Source organism: Mus caroli, chromosome 15 (genome assembly GCF_900094665.2).
Source record: "Mus caroli chromosome 15, CAROLI_EIJ_v1.1, whole genome shotgun sequence".
Classification (NCBI taxonomy): Eukaryota; Metazoa; Chordata; class Mammalia; order Rodentia; family Muridae; genus Mus; species Mus caroli.
This window is the reverse complement of record NC_034584.1, coordinates 45,737,369-45,758,196: the sequence shown is the minus strand read 5'-3', so window position 1 is coordinate 45,758,196 and position 20,828 is coordinate 45,737,369. Positions and strand designations below refer to the sequence as shown.

General features: G+C 43.0%; 1 long non-coding RNA gene across 1 annotated transcript; it reads right to left on the bottom strand.

The window, feature by feature from the left end:
• Positions 1-1,083: 1,083 nt before the first annotated feature.
• On the bottom strand, positions 1,084-17,102 carry LOC110311099. Its single transcript, XR_002379910.1, has 3 exons — positions 16,942-17,102; positions 14,573-14,799; positions 1,084-1,288 (listed from the first exon to the last, which is right to left on the bottom strand). It is a non-coding gene; the product is annotated as an uncharacterized LOC110311099 (long non-coding RNA).
• Between the last annotated feature and the right edge of the window lie 3,726 nt (positions 17,103-20,828).

Genomic DNA, 20,828 nt, shown 5'->3' with positions numbered 1-20,828 from the left:
CATAACATCCTTGTATGCTGGGGGAATGGACTGGACCTTCAGGAATAACACCCAGAGGAATACCTCAAAATCATCCCACAGAGCCCACTATTTCTACTGCTATCATTGAACTAGGAAAGGGACCAAGGAGCTGATAGTCCAGGGATGAGGAACAACCCATAGTAGCCATTGTCAGAAGCATGCCACGGTTTGCAGATCCATGCGTGCAGACATAGATCCTTTACTATGCCTAGTGCTCCCAGGAAGAGAGCACTGGACATGAGGACTCTGCATAGTTCTTACAGTGAAGTGAAGGTTCCATAGAGAGGTTCTTTCGTGGCAGCGTCAGAAGAATATGCCATGAAACTTACACCTTCATCATGCTTTCCAAATCTTATGTCTTTGTTTGGCCAACCTAAATCCTATTTAAAATGTAACTCTAAGAGGTTATGGAAACCACCATTGTTAGTTTTGTAATCTTTGCAGTTTGGGAGGAGATGCTAGGATGGACAGCATGCTAGGATAGTAGGGACTTTGCTTGGAACCTACCCCAAAATAAATTTAAACCCACATTCAGGCTGTAGGCATATGTGAGTATACATAGACATCTATGTAAGTATGGACTCATAATGTTTTGTAAGCCAATGTTAAGTCTGTTGTGTACAATAAATGGTAATTTTTCTTTTGAGACAACGTCTCTCTGTGTAACTCTGGCTGCTCTGGAACTCATCACGTAGACCAGGATAGTCTGAAACTCACAAAGATCTACCTGATCTGAGTGCGAGGATTAAAAGCAAATACCACTATACCCAGTTAAAACACTATTTTTATACTTCATTTCATTGTCTGAGTTTCATTCTATCGTTTCCCATTTTATTTAACTTCTCTATGAAGCCAGATGTCATCTGGCTTTTAGATCTCCCATGTGGTCTGCAGCAGCAAGATGACAAAGCCTACAGCAGAGGAAGGGCGAATGCTGGGCCCTGGTGAACCATATCCACTCTCATGGCCTGCTCTGGAAAGCCCTTTGTACCTTGCAGGGTTCTGGGGGCTACAAGATGCTGTTCTTTGATTCATTACTGTATGTTTATTGGGTGCTTGAAATGTCACAGTTTTTAAGAAGCATCCATGTCTTTCATACATGCCTCTTTCCATTGACTCTATTGTAATTCAGTGTCCTGGGCTTGGCAAATGTCAGGATCATTGATTCTGCTAGTGACAAGGCCAGCTGTACATTCTTACAAAGGACCCTTCTTTCTTGCTGCCAGGTTGGTGGTTGGGCTGGACCCTTAATTGGAACTCTTGACACCTGTAGGAGGAAGAGGTTTGAATGGTCTTTCTTTCTTTTTTTGTATGTATTATAAATTTTTATTGAGAATTTCATACATGCACATAATATATTTTGACCAGAGCCACCGCATACCTTACCCCACCCCATTTTTCTTATCTCCCCAACTTTCCCTCGAAATGACATATGCTATCACTCTCCCTCCCTCCATTCAGCACCTCACCCACCTCCAGGTCCCCAAATCTACAGAGTCCTCTTATGCTGCATCTGGAGCTTCAGTAGCTTTCTAGAGGTTGCATCCCTGAAGAGAACGTATTCTCCCTCCCTCAGGAGCCATCGTTGCCAATAGCATCTCTGCTCCGGTTAGGACTTGATGGATACCTTTCTTACCTACGCTGGGATTTTGCCTGGCTTGATCTTGGACACACAGTCACAGCCACTGTGAGTTCATGCATGCAATAGCCCTGTCATGTCCAGCAAATAACATTTCACTCCAGACACCTACGACTTTTCACTCTTACAACCTCTCTGACCCCCTCTTCCTCAATTATCCCCAAGTCTTGAGGGGGAGGGGTTCAATACAGATGTCCCATTCAAGATGTCTTCTCATCACAACGGCTTTCTCAGTTTACAAGGACACAATAAGGTTGCACGTACTCTAATTCAGTTCCTATGGTATATCTAACTATAGTGGAGACCAGAAACAATAGTAGGCAGGCTTCAGAGAACACTTGTCACAAAAAGGACTTAGCAGTGGGTGTTTCACAAATGTTCTTGTTAATCGTCACTACAGTCCAGGCTGTAGGAGTTACACAGGCATTTGCACGTGAAGAACAGAGAGGACCAGAGAGTCTAAATGACTCAGCCTTTTACACATGGCAGCAGGTCGTAGGAGTAGTAGTGAAGGTATAGAGAGGAGCAGGGTGTGCTTGCAGTGCTCCTTACGTCATGATTCCCAGAGAAAAACGTTAAAACTGCCTGAGTCATAGCATCATATAAAATGAGACCTGAGTTAGCCACATATATTGCACAGCATATATGTTTTTAGAGAGAGAAAAATATTGGTAATTCTTTTTTCTTATAATGGTAAAACTGATTCTGTGCATGGCGGATGAGGGATCATTTCTATGCCTGCTTCACTGCTGTGAAGAACCTGGGAGCCTTCTCTCTTTCACTCACTCAGGTATGGTTTTCCACTTAAGTATCTGTGGTGGAAAGTGCCAGTTCTCCAAATATCCTGCTCTTTTTCTCTCATGGCAATAAGAACCCTGAATTTTTTTTTTTTCAGCTGAGTACATTGTTATCAATTGTGATTCCGTTCTCCAGCCTTCTTGTAGTAATCCTAAGGCTCTATTATGGGTAACAAAACAGAGAGATGTAGAAGCATTGGTAGAGAATGTAGGCAGCATGCTCTAGGGGAGGAGGTGGCCCCTTTTCTTCACCCTATAGCCTGCAGCACAGCTATGGCAGCAGGAGCTCTAGCAGCCATCTTGGGCCAGAGAATAGAATGGAAGGGCAGATGGAATGTGACTCATGAATGACTTTGGGATAGTCTCAAGATAAATCTGTCTATACAGCTAATTTATTCACTATGAGAAAATAGAATCTAGAGGTTTCAAGATACTGTTAATTTGGGTTTTCTCTCTCACATTATCTTGCTATACCCACATAATGAGGCCTTTCACTGGTTTAGCGGTGGTTTTGACTTGACAGGTTATCAGACACTGAGGTCTTTGTGAAGTGAATGTTCTGTGTACTGAAGGCCTAAGGGGAGTCTGAAGCAGAGATGTAGAGGCTTAAGAGGTGAGACATTCCACATTTCTTCCTGGAGATGGTAGAATATCTTCATTGTGGCTTGCAAGGTTTGCCCTGTCCTTGAGACTAAGTTGAGCAACTTAGATATGTCTCCCTCGCTCTCATTTCCCTGGTAGTCACAGGTTATGGTTAACTCCCTGCTAAGAGCTTGGCTATTTCTTAGCTTTCTCTCAAACAAAAAGAATACCCGAGAACGTGATTCCTCGCCTGAGGTATCCAGGCATGGGTAAAGGGTTTTCCAGGAGGTTGGTTATCCTATAACATAGGAGCTATACAGTCCAAGATGTAGAAACGGTTAGAGAAGTTAGAGATCAGACAATTCATTCACAAACTTAAGAGAATCAAATTTTAGGAATAAGTTGAAAAACTAGAAAGGGACAGATGTTGCATAATTACTTGGGTTCTGGTTTATCAGAGTTACGTTATTTCTTGATTAAGATACCAGGTGATGTCTGTTTTCATACACAATCCCTAAAAGGTAGACAGCAAAACAGAACAGCACACGCAAGGTCATCCATAGGGGCAATGCCTGTGTCAGGGAAAAGCAAGACAGAACTGCAGTATCTTGAAGTGGTTGGCAGAGTGTGACACAGGTCTGATTCCAACTGTAGGAGACAGGGAAGAAGGGTTGGATGGAGTGACAGATGTAAGTCCAGAAAGATGCTTAGAACCTTGTTCTCACTCCAAAGTAGCTCACAGGGAAGTGAGCTTTTTGGATGGTTAAGCAGAAAATGAAATCCAGTGAAACAGGCCAGTCAGGGTGAGGGGAGTGAAAAAGAGCATGCCTTTGCAGAGGCCCCCGGACGAGCGTCTAACTCGGCTGTAGAGCTCAGGCAGTGCTGGCTGGAGGAAGCCGTACTACAGTTCTAAGGGAAAAAACAGAAGTTCACCAGTTAAAGATTGGAGTGCTCGCAGGAAAGCAGCACTGTGCACGAGGTTAAATTGCAGACCATTTGTGGCACCCGAGAGACCTTTTCTGAGATTCATAGGGTCTCATTCTCTCGTGGGTTTAAAATGGGTTTTTCTGACTGTTATATGAAGTGTGATACCAGAGCAGATTAAATGCAGAGCCTGATGAAAATCTAGCTGTCTGCTGTCTAGCCAGACATTTCAGAGGCTGGCAAAGACGTAAAACAATGCTACTCTTTTATGCTATTCATTTATTTTAGTTTGGAAGCTATAGCTACTTTTCACGATCTATAGGTTATTGATTTAACATGTGTTAGGTTTATTGTTGTTCATTTAAAATTAAAAAAATAAATTTCTAATATGGTAAAAATGATGGTTATAGTTCAAATAAACAATAGCTTCTTGGATTTCTTGGTATTAGTTTTTTGCTTTTTGGAGGACAGAAAGCATTGAATGCATAGTAAAAGGGACTTTGCTATGTGACTAAGGACTGTGAGATGGCAAGATGATCCTTGATTATACGGATGGACCCATGGTAATTCCCAAGTTTTTTATAAGAGGGAGATCAAGTCAAAGTCAGACAAGAGATGGGATGATGAGAGATGAAATGTGAACTTCGGAGAGGCAAGATGGTTGAGGCAAGTGATGCTCAGGAGGCCTGGGCAAGCTGAATGAAGACAAGAAGACAACTGTTCCTTACAAACTGTCTGCAAAGAACATAGTTAGCCTTGTGGATACCTTGGGTTTAGTTCATAAGACCCATGTCCAAACTTTTGGTCTGCAGAATTCCCAAATAACAAAATCACGTTTTATTTTTAATCTTCAAGCTTATAGTAATTTGTTATAGTAGAAACAAATATACTGTCTCCCAACTCAGTCTGGTGGCGAATTCCTCTCAACAATGCATACTTGCCAACCCTTTCATGATATTTGCTAGATAAGAGTTTTTATACTGCATGCACTTATCAAATGTAATAACCGAAGACATCAGAGCCTGTAAATGTTTCTCTACTGTTCTCAGAGTTGCTTGGATCTCTCTCTCAAGCTTACTTCTTTTTTAAGAGGGATGACTACTGGGGTCATTAGTAGACTAGTTTAGACTAGTGTATGCATTTACTTAAGTTATTTGTTGAGCAGCTAGTACACTCTTAGCCCAGTCCTTTCTACACCCTGAGAATAGTATCATGCCAGACTGTGATGAAGTTCCGTGAAGGAACCAAGTCTAAGGATGAAGGATGATTCAGGATTTCATTGTCATCAAGGTGGCCAGGGAGCACCTTTCTGAGCAGATAACATTTATATCAAGACCTTTAAGACTGGAGAAGACTTAGTAATAACTGAAGTCCCTTTTACTATGCATTCCATGCTTTCTGTCCTCCAAAAAGCAAAAACGAATACCAAGAAATCCAAGAAGCTATTGTTTATTTGAACTATAACCATCATTTTTACCATATTAGAAATTTAGTTTTTTAATTTTAAATGAACAACAATAAACCTAACACATGTTAAATCAATAACCTATAGATCGTAAAAAGTAGCTATAGTTTCCAAACTAAAACAAATGAAGACTCTGAAGGGCTAGAGAGAGCTGGTATCAATAGTCTTGGTAGAGGGAATAACAATAAAACAAAAAACAAAAGAAAAAAACCCAAAGAGTTGGAAAGGAGACCAATATGCCTGAGTGAGATACTGGTGCTTAGATGATACAAAGACAGATTTCTGAGTGCTGTGAGAAGCTTTTGTGGTTTGTGTGTGTGTGTGTGTGTGTGTGTGTGTGTGTGTGTGCGCGCGTGCGAGCACCTTCAGGGTACTGGGGGAGGAAGAGGGTGAGGGAGAATGAGAGGGAGGACTTGAGGATGAGTTTTGTTTTAAGATATCAGCCTGGCTGCTTGGTGGAAAACGGATCACGGGAAGGAAGGAATGGGAGCAGGGAGACCAATTCAACTTGTTTATTACAGTCTAGGGAGATATAATAGTGGTCAGGATTAGGAGAGTAACCAGAGAGATGGACATAAATTACCCAGCTCATGATGTACATTGGAGAATGTGCTGATGGGTCAAAAAGACAAATTGGATACGTGCATGAAAAGACGGGGGGGGGGGGCGGGCAGTGAGAAAAATTGGATGTGTGCATTGGGATTCCTTTTACTGGGATTGAAGAGAGACAGACTTTTGGAAGCAGAACAGGAAATCCTGATCTTCCACCTGGAAACACTGAGTTTGGAACTGTCTTTCTGTCTCCAAGAGATGTAAGCAGAGATGCTGCCATTGAATAACTCTCCAACACAGAGGAAGTCAGGGCTAGAGCATGAATTCAGGAGTCACAGACACTGAGGCCATTGAGCAGGGATAAGAAGCTGCTGGTGCCCTTCTCCCCATATAAGATCACCAGTGAGTTTTGGTTATGAACAAAGAAGGGAGGCTGGAACAGAGCTGGGTGGACCTACACTTAACAGTTCACAGGCAGCCATGGTGGCAATGCTAGGCATTGTGCTGCTGTGTGTCGCAGATGGCTTTCTTCACCATTTACTGCCCTTTTGTTTCCTACCCTTGCTGGTCATGTCTCTGCTCTGCTTCTCAAGCTTGTTCACAGTTGAGAAACCTGGCCCACAGGTCTCCAATATTTCTACCTGTGGACTCAGCCACACAACATAAGTGTCTCCTATAGCTGAGTTTCGGTACTTGACAACTGCATCCCAGGACTTACTGTGAGAAGTAAGGGAACCAGTTAAGGGAAGAGTGGTGTATTTGGCTAAGAGGAAGCCTCCTCATCTTACCTGATGGAATAATTGGCAATGAACTCACCAACTCATGAAGATGGATTATGGGGACCCTCGATGCCACCAGAGGTCTCTGGGGGCCAGCTGCTGTCTCCTGAAGGTGTGGTTAGCTCCGGCACTAAGCCAGTGGTTCTCAACCTTCCTAAAGCTATGACCCTTTAGTGAAGTTCCTCATGCTACAGTGACCCCTAACCATAAAATTATTTTGTTGCTACTTCATAACTATAATTTTGCTATTGTTATGAATTGTAATGTATATATCTGACACTCAGGATATCGGATATGTGATCCACAGGTGGAGACCAACTTAATGACTAGGTTTCTACCTATAAAGAGAGAAAGGATCACCCTTTGGTTTGGTATTGCAGATCAAATAGGACATTTTTTTTTTTTTTCGGTTTTTCGAGACAGGGTTTCTCTGTATAGCCCTGGCTGTCCTGGAACTCACTTTGTAGACCAGGCTGGCCTCGAACTCAGAAATCCGCCTGCCTCTGCCTCCCGAGTGCTGGGACTAAAGGCGTGCGCCACCACCGCCCGGCCCCAAATAGGACATTTTATTTCTTCTTATCTTATCCCAAGTTTTTACCTGCCAATCAAGGTGGCATCTATGTCTGCAGATAAGTAACTGGGATCTTCATGTAATTCCACAGATGAGATACTATGGAGCAAGTGCCCTTGGGATGCTGTTGAGAGGAACACTGCAGATGAGCTTGGCAATTTATAGTTCCAGAAGACACAACATGTAAAGTATGATGACAGATTCTTGGTCCAGCAGAAGTGCATTGCGCTTCTGTTAGAAGATGTTAGAGAAGAGCAGTTGGCACTTTGGGTCACACTTAAAGGTAGAGAATTGCTGGTAATAAATCCTGGACCTTCTCTACTGTCCTTTCTTTTCTTATGTAAAATAATATTTGAGTGAATTTGATTTCAAATGGGAGACACATGTTCTATAACCTAGATCAAGGGCTTCTGAATTCTGCATGCATTCTTTCCAGCGAATCCTGGACTCATATAGAATAGTTGTGTGCTAGCCTTTCTCTCTCTTGCAAACAGATGACCTTGATCAAGTCCTTAGCTTGACTGACTCTCAGTTTATCAGTTAAACAGAGAGAAGAACTGATGAGTTTGATGAAGAGGTCAACAGATATTCCAGGATACTGCAAAGATGATGGGAGTTTTGCATCCATAAATGACTCACTCAAGTATTTAGGAAAACAGAGCCACCTGGAAGGCTTAGAGATCCAGTTGTTCTGGATTCTCACACAGAATAATCTACTAATGAGTTGGTTTCATTTGCAGGCTATAAGCCATCTTTACAGACAGCAAATTACGAGATGCTTTCAAATCAATTCTTTCTATTGAAATAACAGAGAAACAGCAAACTTTGCAAAAAGTTGTGAGCTATTTCCAACACTATGTCCAGAGTTAGCTAGTGATTTATTTTCTTGCAGTCTTTGGGCTGCCGCATGGAATGACACATTTGGAGAACTGAGTGCCACTGTGCCTGAGGTGAGGCTAGGCACAATCTTGGTCCTCATAAATTCATGAGCTGGTGGGAGACACAGTCAGAAGGGTATATTTGTAACATGTGGGAAGTGTTGTCGAAGGAGGACACCTATTACTGATATGTTAATAAATGTGACAAAATGCCATGAAACGGGAGCTTAAGAAACAGGTAGTCTATCACAGTTCCAGTTGTAACCAACAAATAGCTAGAAGCACTAGAGCAATCTGCCAGAAGATTCAGTTCCTGCTGAGGACTCCAATTATGGCTTTCGGATGATTCTTATCATGTCTTCATATGGTCCTCTGGCCCCTTTTCCTTCCCTTCCTTCCTTCCTTCCTTCCTTCCTTCCTTCCTTCCTTCCTTCCTTCCTTCCTTCCTCCCTCCCTCCCTCCCTCCTACCTTCTTCCTTCCCTCCCTCTTTCCTTCCTTCCTTCTTCCTTCTCTTTCAATTTTTTATTCCTTGTGAATCATGCATCCTAATCCTACCCATCTCCCCATCCACTCCTATCTGCCCTTCACCCTTGCAACCTCCCCTACCCCAAGCAAAACAAAAGAAACAGAAACAAACAAACACATCTCCCCGTGGAAGCTGCAGTATGTCACACTGTATACCCTTTTGTCCAAACATCTTTGCTTGCAAATGTTCATTGCAACCAGTCACTGGTCTAGTTCGAGGTCTCTGGCTCCTGCTACACTATCAATGCTGACTTCTCACTGGGACTCCTCTTGGATATCTCATTGTTGCCCTGTGTCATGGAGATCCTGCCGCTTTGGATCTTCAAAGCCTGTTCCGTTCAAGTGCTCTATCAGTTCATTTAAATGAGGTAGATGTTGGGGTGTGCCAACTTATAGTCTGGATCTGTGCCTGGGTGGTAGCTGAGTTGGTCAGCCCACCAACTCTCTTGCAACCACCCTGCCACTGGTGTGGGGCAAGCTCTCTAGCACTGTTCCTGCTAGTTCACACAAGCACAGCAGCTGGCAAAGGGCGGGGCCAGCTTTTCCAAGATCACACCCTCAGGGCTGGCTCACCTGTGCCAGCTCTGTTGCCCAGGTGCAGGGCCCAAATGCTGCAGCAGGTGAGGGGTGGGGACAGCTCTCTTGAGCTCACACCCCTGGGGCCTGCTCACCTGAGACCTCCCCTCTAGGGTCAGATCTACTTTGCTGCACAGGTGAGGTGCTACAGAGCTGCTGCCAGCCGGGGTTGTGCTCCACTCTCCTGCTTGAAAGAACTCCGGGCCAACTCATTTCTTCTAAGGGTACTAATCCCTCCTGGGCCCCACCCTCCTGGTATCACCTCCTAGTAATTACCTCCCAAAGACTCTGCCTTAAAATCCCATCACATTAGAGACCAGTGATTCAACTATGAATTTGGGGAGGCACAATACAGTGGATGACAGAAGGCTTCTAGAAGGAAATGAGGTTAATGCTCAGCCCACCTGAAGGTCACCGAGAAGGGCAGTCTGGTGCCAGGAGGGGATGGAGCAGTAAGCAAGAACCATTCTAGCTAAGAATTCTAGATCACTCCTGATTATCCTATTTCCTTGGCTTTTATTTCCTTATTTTTTATTAGGTATTTTCTTCATTTACATTTCAAATGCTATCCCAAAAGTCCCCCAGACACTCCCCGACACACTCCCCTACCCACCCACTCCCACTTCTTGGCCCTGGAGTTCCTCCGTACTGAGGCATATAAAGTTTGTGAGACCAAGGGGCCTCTCTTCCCAATGATGGCCGACTAGGCCATCTTCTGATACATATGCAGCTAGAGACACGAGCTCCGGGGAGTACTGGTTAGTTCATATTGTTGTTCCACCTATAGGGTTGCAGACCCCTTTAGTTCCTTGGGTACTTTCTCTAGCTCCTCCATTCAGGCCCCTGTGATACATCCAATAGCTAACTGTGACGGATGTTCTTACTACACAGAAGTTTCCTACTCTAGTCCAGTGGTTCTCAGCCTATGGGTCATGACTCCTTTGGGGTGGCACATCAGATATCCTACACATCAGGTATTTACATTATGATTCATAACAGTAGTGAAATTACAGTTATGAAGTAACAACAGTACAATGTTGTGTTTGGGGGTCACCACAATGTGATGGGCTGTATTAAAGGGTCACAGCATTGGGAAGGGGAAGAACTACTAGGCTAGACTTTCTGATGAGGTTGTATCTGTTTGTCTGCACTTAGACTGCTATTCTCTTCCACCAGCTTCTCCCACCCCGGACCTGAGATAACCTCCTTGTCCTTCCGTTGCAGTTTGGAGCCTCTGTCACTTCTCATATTCACCCAGGCCCAACTCTGGTTGGGCATCTATGAAGATCAGCGTCGTTTCTTTTTCATGTCTTTTTTTCTTTTTCTTTTCTTTTCTTTTTTTGTTCACTCCCAAGGTGGAGCTGCACTTTACTGGTCATTAAACATTCTACTTTCAATAACCTGCCACAGAACTGGATAGTATAAAACAATAAAGTTCTATGCAATTCCTGGACTATCTGGGAGGACTATCTTGCCCCTTTGGACTGGGCAAGATGATGTTTGCTGAACCCCTCAGGCAAGTAAAGACAGCAGATGTGCTGGCTGGCTACACTCACAGATCCAGATGTTGGGAGCCTATACCCACACTTTTCTTCAGTGTGGTCTTCCATGATGTGGGCTCGGATTAGCTTTCAATACTTTGTCCATTTTCTTGAAGAATACAGGCACTGTAATTTGTTTCGCCCAGAGTCACTCACTATTGTTGAATGTATAAATGGAGACTCTTGATTCAGCTGTCCTGTTAGTTTTTAATCTGATTCTGCTCTTCTTTCCCCACCCCTGGCCCTCAGTTTGGGTTACTATGTTTAGGACTGTGGAACCTTGAGGAGGTGGCTGGTGGAATGTCACTGTGGGTAGGCCTTGGAAGGGGGAAGCCTTCCTTGGTTCTGGTTCCTGACCTCTGTGGTATAAATAAGTTGGCAGCTCATGCCACAACCTCCAGAGGTAAATTCACCCCCTGTGTGCCTGCCGTGTTATGATGGGATGAAATCCCTCTGAATCCATGAGCCCAAATAAACCTCTCTTTCCTTAAGTGGTTTCTGTCAAGTATTTTGGTCATAGCAATATGAAGCTAGCTTGTTTCAAATGTGCAATCCTGGCTGACAGGGACAAGATTGGGAACCCCAGCATGTCATTTCACATCTATGTGACAATGATCTGAGCTCTGACTTCCCCACTCCTTATTATGATCTGACATTCAATCCAGATACAGCTTATCAAAGCTTTTCCTATTCACTGGTCACATTAATTATGCCACATTCCATGTCTGTACAACACCTTTAATGGACTTTTTAAAAAAAAAAGATTTACTTATTTATTTTATGTATGTGAGTACACCGAGGTTGTACAGATGGTTGTAAGCCTTCATGTGGTTGTTGGGAATTGAATTTTTAGGACTTCTGCCCGCTCCTGTCAACCCCACTCGCTCTGGTCCAAAGATTTATTATTATATGTAAGTACACTGTAGCTGTCTTCAGATGCACCAGAAGAGGGTGTCAGATCTCATTACAGATGGTTGTGAGCCACCATGTGGTTGCTGGGATTTGAACTCAGGACCTTCGGAAGAGCAGTCGGCGCTCTTAACTGCTGAGCCATCTCACCAGCCCCCGATGTGTGTCTCTTTTACATCTCAAAATATGGTCCTTCAGGTGGCTTGATAAGGAGAAATTGATTCCTAACAAGTCATTGGCATGACTGGGGTTGAATTCAGAGTTCGTTAATACACTACTGTGTATTATTGTGTATTACTGTGTATTTAGTACTGTGTATAGCTTTCCCTCTATAACATGAAGATCATTCAATAATTTAATAACTTCCATACTGTAAATATTGATAATTTCTTACTGTGTGCCAGGCTCTGTGCTGATGACAGGGATAAATCAGAAACAGCTTAGATAAAGTACATTTCTACATAGAAAAGTGGAACATAAAACTCGTGGTAGCCATTGAGTAGGGTGGCCAGAAAGTCCAAGAGACTGATTTCTAAAGGGAGGTTAAGCCAGCCCTGGGCAGGTTGAATTAAGTGTTGTAAGCAGTCAGAATGGCATGTGAAGGAAAGAGCTAGGGAATAAGGAAGAGTGGGTGAAGATGCAGTGAGCAGATGTGAGTGTAGTTTGCAGGAAGAGCTGACAGGCCAACAGTTTCTTTCCTTTGCTTATGATGGGCATGCAGCAGTTGCTCAGTAAGTGCTTGTTGAATGAATCAGAGTATATTTCAAAGGGAGTATCGGAATTTCAATGGGAATTAGCCCCGTTTCTCAATTAAGAGATGGATTATGGCAGGGAGGAGAGGATCTTTGTGATATTGTCTTTGTCTTCTTCCCTATGCTCTCCTATCTTAGCCTGTTACTCAGGCACACAGTCTGTTCTCAAGGGCTGCACCCCAGGAATGACTTTCAAGTGCCCTTGCTGTGTGCTCACACTCATGCCATTCAAGAACTGTCACATGCTCCCCAGGTCCTCTCAGCACCAGTGCTTTCTCTTCTCTTGTCCGAAAGCAAGATAAGCTAGCGTTGTGGGACATCTAGGATGTCACTGCAGAAAGCCCGCCTCGTCTCGAACCCACCTGTTCCCACTTAAACCCATTAACAATGATAAGAACCCTCTGGATTAGTCTCTTCTTTCATCAAACAGCCTCCCTCCCAGGCACAGGATCATGTAGATGATAGAACACAGTGATACACCAACAGCACATCTGTTTTCCTGTGACTAAGGCTTTGTCACCTGGCCAAGCTTGTCTGATGACCCTCTTTCCCCTTAGGGCGAGAGCTTTTCCAGGAGGCCTCCCATCCCTTTTGCAAATGTGTCTTTGTCAGCTCCACTAGCTAGTTCACTAAATCTGTTTAGATCTTGAGATTTGACTCCAAGCAGAATATAGCTTAGGCTCAGTCTGGCTGTTCTGCTAGGTATGAGGCTGGCTTCCATTTCTTTCTCCCACTGCCTGCTCCCCCCCTCCCCCACCGCCCAGCCCCAACCCTTATTTTTCTCCCTTCTTCTAAAAAAAAGTCTGGTAAAGGAATTTTAAATGTGCTTATAGGGCTACAGATCATTTTATAGGAGACCAAGCTATAGGTTGAGAGAGAATGCACTGTTATACATAAGAAGCATCCTGTTTTGGGATGTTTATGTAATCATATATGAAGACAATTTTCTGTTTCACCATTGTTGAAGCTGTTCTTTTGGGGTCATGTTCTTGGTACTACCAGGGTGACCAGAAAGGAGGCCATAAAACTCAAGGTGAAAGACAGCTGGCTGGCTCTGCTGTCCATTCTTCAATAACAACAAAGTTTGGGCTCTGGAGATGAACTCTTGTGACATAGATTCTCATTTAGATTTATGAACATGGGGCATTTGGCTTCCTTGTCTGTGAAGTGGTTAGGATGAGATTAAATGTTGGCTCCTGAGTCCGACATGGTCACTCAATGGCCTCTAAGGATTTGGGTGTGTGGTTTCATCTCTCTTGTGCTTCAGTTTCCTCTTCAAGGGATGACAATAACAGCTTCTCTCATTGGCTTATAGTGAAGGCTGTGTGAGCTGACACTGTCAGAGTGTCACAGGAGTGCAGGATACTGATGGAGGATCTCATGGAGCCTCTATGCTGGGTAAGTCAGTACAGCCCACAGAGAGCAGGAGTTCCCTTAGCAAGAGATAAATAAATCTTGGGTAGTGTTCCTTCTAGTATAGTAACACTGTCCCCTTAGGCACTTATGTAGTTCCTGTCTTCAGTATTCATTCTGGGTGTTTTGTAGCCACCTGAAATACTTAAGTTGGTGATTCTCCTGCGTCAGCCCTGAACACTGGGTTTGTAGGAATACAGTACTAGAACTTGGAAATTAAATGTGTGTGTGTGTGTGTGTGTGTGTGTGTGTGTGTACACTTGTGTGCATTACTGGACATCAAACCTGGGTCTTTGTGCTTTCTAGCTATTCATATAGCCCTATCCCTCCTACCCTACATTTTATGTAAACTTCACAAACTGAGGTTTTTAGGTTCCCCTGGGAGGGAGCTCTCAAGCCTGAACTTTCCACTTCCACAGTCCCTCTCCCAACCCAGTGCTCTCCAGGATTTTCCATTAGGAATGTCAGAGGCTCTCGTGCATGTCCAGCCACCCCTGTCCCCCCTGATAAGGGGAACCTGAGAGAGACCAGCTGAGCCATATTAAAGCATGGTGAAGTTGCAGTGCCACAGAAAGGGCGCTCTGATTTCTCTGCTCTATAAAACACCCCATATAAACTATAAAACGAAATATTTACATTTTACATACCTACAAGTACTGGGTTGATCGAGTGAAGTGATTTGGTAGGTTTCCAAGTTCATGAGGCTTGCAGGTTCTGGTTTTGCTTCACCTGGTGCAAGCTGATACTCTGGCTTCCAGGCGAGTACATTTTTATGGTTGGGTCATTCCTACAGGGATCTGGAGGCTGTCTTGGTACTGAGAGAACTTAAGGAGAGGTTGTGATAGGCACTCCCACTGATAGGCCAATCAAGTTCCTGATAACCAGAATGGGAATGTGTGTTTATAATTAATTTTCACATATACTATATATAAGAGATATATTAGATATATGTGCATGTGTATATGTATGTAATTGATTTTCCTGAATTTATGAAAGGGAGTTTTTAAGATCATATAACTTCTAAAACTTTCTACTCACAGCTGGTGAGTTTTTGGATCTGATATGAAGACAGAGCAAACTCACTGTCAAGGATGAGTCATAAAGCAAGAGTTATAGATTGGAAAAAGGAAGAAATAAATAAGCAAACAAATAAGTTAAATCTGATTTAATCATCCAAGAGGTAACTCAAACACCCACAAATGTTAGTTTACAGTTTGAAAGGGATTTATTTCAAATCATAGGTTTCTAAAGAAGTAGCTGTGTATCTGGAATATTGTACACTCTGGTAAAATGGAGAATATAGCTTTGGCTATATCCTAATGAGTTGATTGATTGTGATATTCAGTCACAATATGGGCAAGCTCAACCACTCAGCTCCTTACCTTGGTCTTTGGTGCCTACTGAAGGGTCCTGACTAGGAGTGATGAGGGCCTATGGTAAACTCTTCATCTTAGGGGTACCTTTGGCTCTCATTGTCATTTAAGTCACAAAACACCATGGCAGTGGGATCTAAGGTGTGTGGTCTTTCATCAAGAGATGGAATTTACCTCGAATGATATCAATGTTATGATGGATTGATTATAACTGTAGTAGAAATAATATTGATATTTCCAGATGCAAGTCTTCCCTCCCCTCTTTCCATCTTCATCCTTGTGGAGGAAGGAAGACTGCCTGGGAACCACCATGTGGTGCAAAGCCCAAATGATGTAGGGTGGCTTGGAGGAAGCAGACACCAAATAAGAGGCCCAAGATGTGGGAGGAGCAGACTCATTATTAAAGGAGCCATCTTGGAGAGACAGCGTCACAACTATCAAGATTTTAGATCACTATAGCCAGAGGCTTCATCTGCACTGAAGTGTATCTGTACTTCAGTGCAGATGAAGCCACCAAGTTAAAATTTTCCAGTCAATCTATACAACCACAAGTGAGAAGATAAATAAAATAATTTAGTTTAATTTACATAATTAAAATGTATATTTATGTGTGTCAGAGAGAGAGAGAGAGAGAGAGAGAGAGAGAGAGAGAGAGAGAGAGAGAGAGAGAGAGAGAGGGATCTGGGACTTTGAAGTTATCTACTCAAGCTGGGATCTGGGAATTTGAATTAGGCACTCAAGCTTGTGTAGCAAGCATACCTACTGAGCCATCTCTTTAGCTCCCTACATGGTAATATTAAAGCATTAAGTTCTGGATGGCTATGTGAACCATGGTAACTGAAGTCCCCCCTCCTCTCCCCTTCCCCACAAAATCAAACACTCCATGTTTCTAGTTGAATGCTCTTTTGCCTCTTGCAACTTTACGGCCAGGAACTGGAGCCATAGGGGAAACAAAAACTGTGGAACATGATTTGAGTTTCATTAAAATAGACCCTGACAAGCAATGCCCAAACTTCTCCCCAGAAACTTGGACTCTGTTCTGTTCCTACCTGTTCTACTCTGACACAAGATGCACAAAACCACAAATTCCATTATTTATTCATGTATTTAGTTAGTTAATTAATATGGCCACTCGTGACTAGCAGTCCAGTTGGGGGTGGGGTGTCTTTATTTGCTAGTAGTTACATTTATATCCTGTTGCTCCTTAGTTTGACTATGAATTTCCTGAGGGTCTTATTTTAATCTCTTAATCCTCATTCATGTTCTGTTGGGCATTTACAACTCCTGATCTGGGTGTATAATAAAAACTTAGAAATTAAAATATTTAGATGCTGAGAAACAGTCTTGGAGACATTTTGTAATTGGTACAACTATTTTATGTGTCAGCAAAGGCTAAACCTTCCTTCCTTCCTTCCTTCCTCCCTTCCTTTGAAATAAGGTTAAGGCAGCCTAGGCTAGTCTCAAACTCCTTTATAGCCAATAATGAATGACCTTGAACTCTGATTCTTCTGGCTTCTGCTCCTGAGTGCTGGTAGGATAACCATGAGCTGTTTCTTATGCCTGGTTCATATGGTGCTTAGCACTCAAACCCAGAACTTCATGCATATTAGGCAATCACTCTGCTGACTGACCTATATACCCACCTTTGGCAGTGGAGCCCAAGGGCTTACTGTGTAGACTGGCTTCAAATGACAGATTCCTCAAGCTTTGACTCTTTAGTTCTGAGATTTCAGATCTGTGTCATTGTGTTATTCTCAAGTGGAACATTTTAGTCATTGCTTATAGCATTCTCACAGCTTGACAAGGTAGGATAACACCATTCTTATTTTATAGTTGAAAAAGCTGGGTCCTAAAGGAGAAATTATGCTGGTTATATTCATACAGCTGGTGAAGTTGTTGGCTTAGGATTTGAACCTATGAGATTCATACTTTGCTGTCTCAACTTTAGTCATCCTGCTGATTTACTGGGGCCTGTCAGATACTGTTCTCTTTTTATGTGTCTGGTTTCCTGATTTCCCTATGTATCCCTATATATTCATGTTCTAAAGCTTAGATTCACGGGCTTCAAATTAGCCATCTCTCATACCTGGTCCCTAACTTAGTGTGGATAGTATATTCAACAATGTGAAACCAATATGTGTGTCTATTTCTGGTAGAAGCAAAAGGCACAAGCCTGTCAGTCTCTGTAACTTACAATAGCTCCATATTAAATTGCAGTTTTGGATTTCCACTGGAAAAAGTACAACTTAGGACCCGGATTTTGATGTGGAAAAGAGCAGAGGTGGGAAGTATCTCACACTGGGCAGTTTCCTTTCATAGGAGACGATGTGTAAGAACACACATGTCTACAGAAGGGGTCCTATGGTGACATCTGCAAAAGAGATTGTCAAATTCGAAAGTCAAGCTGGCACCAAGGGCTAGGACTATACATACCTTGTAGCTGAGTTAAATTTCAAACTTCTCCCTCCAGCACTGCTTCCTTCATACTTCCATCTGCAGCAGGTGTGACAGCCTGTCTCTCATGCTTCTGACATGGGTCATGGCTGGAAGACCTGAATGGATGACAGTACCACACGGCCCTGTTTTCCAACCAGGATCTTTTAGTTAATCCATCTGTCCTAGTTAGCGATAACTGTCAATGTGATGCCATCTAGAATCACTTGCAAAGAGTTTCAACTGTATTACTATATCAGTTGGTCTTGTGGGCATGTCTGTGAGGGACTGTCCTGATTGTTAATGGATGCAACAGGGCCCAGTGCATTGTGGGAGGTACCATCATCCTTGTGTATAAAAGAACACCCAGAGGGTAAGCCAGCAAGCAGGATTCCTTCATGGTTTCTGCCTCAATCCCTTCTTGAGCTCCTGCCCTGGTTTCCCCTCAATGGTAGAGTGTAAGTTGAAACTGTAAGCTGGGATACACTTTTCACTCACCTGACTTGCTTTGGTCATGGTGTCTACTACAGCCACAGAAAGGAAATATGAACATTGTGTATCCTTCATTCGGTGAAGAAAACTCATACATAAGAAAAACTCTGGAAGGATAAAAATATGAGTAAAAGATATATAAACAGGATGTTTATTTGTAAAGCTGCTGTAGCAAAGCCACAGGAGCTTACTTCAGAAACTAGGTATAATTGACATTGTTTTAGCAACATTAGGAACCCTGTGGCTTATTATCTCACAAACACTGTGCCAAGAACTCAACCGTTCACACAGGTAACCTACATAGAGGCATCTCCTGTTATCATTTGCATAAGGAGGAGCCTGGTATCTAGAGAGATCAGGGCACCTGGCCAGAATCACATAGCTAGGAAATGACAGCACCCAAATCCAAGCTGGCCCCAAGGCTGTGATGTCAATAGTTCTCTAAGGTGTTCAGAGTTATCACCGGCAGCGTTTGGGTTAGTAAAAAAAATTAAAAAGCTCTCTCTCTCTCTCTCTCTCTCTCTCTCTCTCTCTCTCTCCATCCCCACCTCTCTATCCGCCCCCCCCCCACATACACACTCATGTTGCTGGCCATTTGTATGTGAAAATTGCATTTTAAAGTACTTTTGGTGGAAGTGTGCATTTATACACTGAGCTAACAATTCTGTTTGTGGGAATTTACTTTATAGAAATGCAAAATTACCCCCATCGCCAGACATCAGTGCAAAAGTGTTTGTGGTAGTAGGGTTTGAAGTTGTCAAAAACTTGGAATAGATATAAATTTTAATTAGCAGGACAGAGGTGAAAAAAATGGCAATTTCTTTTTCTTCCTCTTCTTCTCCTCCTCTTTCTCCTCCTCCTTTTTAAGACAGAGTTTTTCTGTGTTACTCTGGCAGTCCTGGATCTAGCTCTATAGACCAGGCTGGCCTCAAACTCAGAGATCTGCCCTGCCTCTGCCTCCTGAGTGCCAGGATTAAATGTGTTTGCATGATTTTGTTGACAGGACCCTGATATAGTTGCCTCTTCTGAGCTATGCCTGGCAAATACAGAAGTGGATGCTCACAGTCATCTGTTGGATGGAACACAGGGCCCCCAATGAAGGAAGCCTTCCCTCACAATTTCCTATATTTTCAAATATGGACATCCTCTGGAGTTCTGGGATTTATAAAAACTTCCTCATAAGAATTTTAAGAGCAACCCAGTTTAGTCCATAACGTAGATGAAGACAAAATATGGGCTACCTGGTGACTAGTGTCATTATTCACGGTAAAGTTTATAAAGATACCTGAGGCCTAAGACAATTATTGAAATACTGTCTATAAGGCTCTCCAATAGACTCTGAACATTCTTATTTTTAGTTAAAAGAAAATAAAGGTAGTCTGAGTATATTCGGTGATAAACTCCCATCATAGTCTGGAACATTCTGCGCTTACTATTCTGGTCAAATGGGTACTTTCCCTTTCTGTCCACTGTTCCAATGTGAGCAAAGGCTCTCTGGGTAGTGTGGGTGATGGATTCTTTTAATTTTAGCGTGATGGAAAACTTTATAAATATTAATAAAGTGACACTATATCTTAAGGAATAAACAGGAAGAAAATGGAGGGTAGGCAGTGGAAAGCTCATACCTAGAGGAGATTTGCTGGATTCAGTTAAGTCTTTGTTCCTGTCTTACTGTTTGGTGGTTTACTGATGGCCTCGGGGATGATGTGGGGAAGGGGGAAGTGAAAAGTTCCACAATACTTGATATCATCCTACTTACTTGTAAAGATTAACCTTTGCCAAGAAAGGGTCATATGTTCTCTTTATTGAAATAGTCCAAAATGGTGTGTGTGTGTGTGTGTGTGTGTGTGTGTGTGTGTGTGGTAAAAATCCTTCTGCAGTTCCATCTACATTCCCCTTGGTCTGCTGTAGGGATTAAACATGTCAATTTAGTAATAGCAGCCCAGCCTACTTTCTGTTAAGGGTGGGCTGCTGGGTCACATTCTCAAGTCAGACAGCTGTGTTCTTTCAACATCAAGGAACTCTCACATTTGTCTAAAGAAAATGTGATAAAGAACTGGAATACGTTTCTTTCCATCTCTCAGGACTGACATGTCACAGTTTTCCTCCAGCCTCCTGGGAAGACAAGTTTTAAGGCCTCAGCTTAAGGAGGCAGCTAGGGATGGATGGTTTGCTTTGCACAGAAAGGGTTGTATACCTGCTTTTCACTTGATTCTCAGCCCATGAAGGGAGCATTGTATTCTTTGCTATGGAGAGGCTAGGAACAATGGCAGAGTCAGTTGCTGGAGCAGGTGGAAGCAGGGCTCACCACCAGACCTTTGAGTTTGGAAGCACATTCACTCAGGCTTGGCTAATACTGTATAGACAACATTCTGAAGGGTCCTCCAGCTGTCAAGCTTTGGAGCTAAGCAAGACTGGGTAGGTCAGACTGCCAAAGCCTTGGTTTCCTTTGGAAATAGGACTGAGGAAGACCCGTGGTTAGGCCTCGGGGAAACTGGTTAGGCTAAGAGCCTTGCAGTTAGGAAATCTGTGGCCATGCCTCCTTGCTTTTATAAATGAGGAACACGATGCCCAGAAAAGCGGTGAAGTGAATCTCTCTCTCTCT